This window comes from Schistocerca piceifrons, chromosome 6 (assembly GCF_021461385.2).
Source record: "Schistocerca piceifrons isolate TAMUIC-IGC-003096 chromosome 6, iqSchPice1.1, whole genome shotgun sequence".
NCBI classification, from domain to species: Eukaryota; Metazoa; Arthropoda; class Insecta; order Orthoptera; family Acrididae; genus Schistocerca; species Schistocerca piceifrons.
The window spans coordinates 291,059,720-291,062,219 of record NC_060143.1 but is presented as its reverse complement, the minus strand read 5'-3'; the positions used below and the strand labels follow the sequence as shown (position 1 = coordinate 291,062,219).

Genomic DNA, 2,500 nt, shown 5'->3' with positions numbered 1-2,500 from the left:
ACGCACGGGGCGGTCGCACGCCTTCGGCTCGCCCCACCGGCAGGACGTCCCACGATACATGCCAGTTAAACACCGACGGGCGGTGAACCAACAGCGTGGGACACAAATCCAACTACGAGCTTTTTAACCGCAACAACTTTAATATACGCTATTGGAGCTGGAATTACCGCGGCTGCTGGCACCAGACTTGCCCTCCAATAGATACTCGTTAAAGGATTTAAAGTGTACTCATTCCGATTACGGGGCCTCGGATGAGTCCCGTATCGTTATTTTTCGTCACTACCTCCCCGTGCCGGGAGGGGGTAATTTGCGCGCCTGCTGCCTTCCTTGGATGTGGTAGCCGTTTCTCAGGCTCCCTCTCCGGAATCGAACCCTGATTCCCCGTTACCCGTTACAACCATGGTAGGCGCAGAACCTACCATCGACAGTTGATAAGGCAGACATTTGAAAGATGCGTCGCCGGTACGAGGACCGTGCGATCAGCCCAAAGTTATTCAGAGTCACCAAGGCAAACGGACCGGACGAGCCGACCGATTGGTTTTGATCTAATAAAAGCGTCCCTTCCATCTCTGGTCGGGACTCTGTTTGCATGTATTAGCTCTAGAATTACCACAGTTATCCAAGTAACGTGGGTACGATCTAAGGAACCATAACTGATTTAATGAGCCATTCGCGGTTTCACCTTAATGCGGCTTGTACTGAGACATGCATGGCTTAATCTTTGAGACAAGCATATGACTACTGGCAGGATCAACCAGGGAGCTGCGTCAACTAGAGCTGAGCAGCCGGCCGCCCGGGAGTGTGTCCCGGGGGCCCGCGCGAACACGCAAGCGTCCGCTCAATCATTCTGCAAACAGGAGGAGGCTGAGCTCCCCTGCACAATACACCTCGAAACCCTCTCAGGTCCCGGCGGCGCGCAGCGCCGTCCCAAGTACTTGGTCGGGTTCGAGAGAGGCGCAATCGCCCGGAGTTAGGCGAGTAGACGCTTTCGGTGCGACCACCCGTGCTCCCAACTGAGCTTGCCGCTGCCGACAGAGGCCCGGGAGCGTGCTGTCGTGGCATTGCCGGCGGGAGACAACACGCGCCACCTACGGTGACCGGCAGCTCCAACGCCAGCGCCACAGAAGGACAAAAGCCCCACTTGGGTGCCGAAGCGAACTCTCCCAGCACAGCGCACGCGCCAACACATCCGCACAGCTGCGATACAAACCACCAGCGAGAACCGCTGGGGCGACCGAGCAGCAGACGGCGTCGCGGCGCCGAGCGCCGGGCGGCAGCGCATCCTCAACGCACACAGTCCTCAATCGGACCAGCACACTGAAGATGTCCACCGCGCTTCGCACCGGGCCCGCGAGGACCTACTTTGGCCGCACGGCGCCGCGCGCAGGGTGCGCCGGCGCGCAGCTGCGACGCCTGCCGCGTCCGTCGGCCGGCGCGCCTGCCACTGGCCGCCCCCACCAGCCGGCTGTAGCGCGTGCGCCCACGCACCGCGCGGCCAGCACGCCGGGAGGCGCCCCCTCACCGGCCGGGGACGGTCCCACCCAGCCACCGCCGCGTATCGCTTCACACCCAGATGCCGTTCAGTTTCGTCGGCATGGTGGGTATCGCTGGAACAACCGGTTAGTACCTCAACCTATCGTCGCCATCACCGATTCACCCCTAGCGAGAACAACCGCACCACAACAGGTTACCATTTGTTCATTTGCGTAACTTCACCAGAAAACGCAGGCGTCCATCGCCATTTGCAACTTCCACGATTATTGCATGCCTGTGTCAGGTGTCACGCCACACTACGTCTGCCCACATACACGCAACAAAATGTGCACGCCTAGACAATACGTGGAAGGTGGCCCCCGTACGTATGCGATGTCCATTGCTCGAACGACTGTCAACCGGCCTCTGTAGCATGTCGCAGATATGGAACGCGGTGCACCATGCCATCACGGTGTGTGAGGAGAGACGACTAGGTCCGAATACATCAACAGACAGCTCATGCTGATCGCCATCCACGGCGTCCGTTCCTCCCACACGTCTCTATGGCGTACCACACTGCAATCCAGCTCTCATAGGGAGACGACACGTAGCTGCGTGCACAATATTTGCACTGTATGGTCCGCCGTTTTTGGGCGCAGTCGTTGTACGGTCACACATGTGCCACGATGTATCATTCAGTACATAAGGACGAATGTGCAGTACAGATTGTGGTTTACGCGTACGACATTAGCGGACAGTTGACACAGGCCGCACCACAACGTAGCCTGAGTACGTCGCATGCGGAGGGCATTGAACATGCAAAGTTCTCACCAACCAGCTTGCGAAGGCAGGGGGCAAGGTGGGGACGTGGGGAGGGGCGGCATGTACGTCCTGCTGCCATCCACATTACAGTGTACAGCAGGAGCATGTGGAAAGTGAGCAAGACTTGCAAGGTGTTTAACATGAAGCGATACACAGGGGAGCGGGGAGTGCGAGTAGCGAACTATATTGCGAGGGTTGCGGGTGG

General features: G+C 58.6%; 1 non-coding gene across 1 annotated transcript in view; it reads right to left on the bottom strand.

Annotated features, from left to right (window-relative positions):
• The window catches only part of LOC124803861, a 1,909-nt gene extending 1,148 nt beyond the window's left edge, over nt 1–761 (bottom strand). The window contains exon 1 of the ribosomal RNA XR_007017327.1: nt 1–761. This exon is cut by the window's left edge and continues 1,148 nt beyond it. This is a non-coding gene — a ribosomal RNA (small subunit ribosomal RNA).
• Nucleotides 762–2,500: the final 1,739 nt, after the last annotated feature.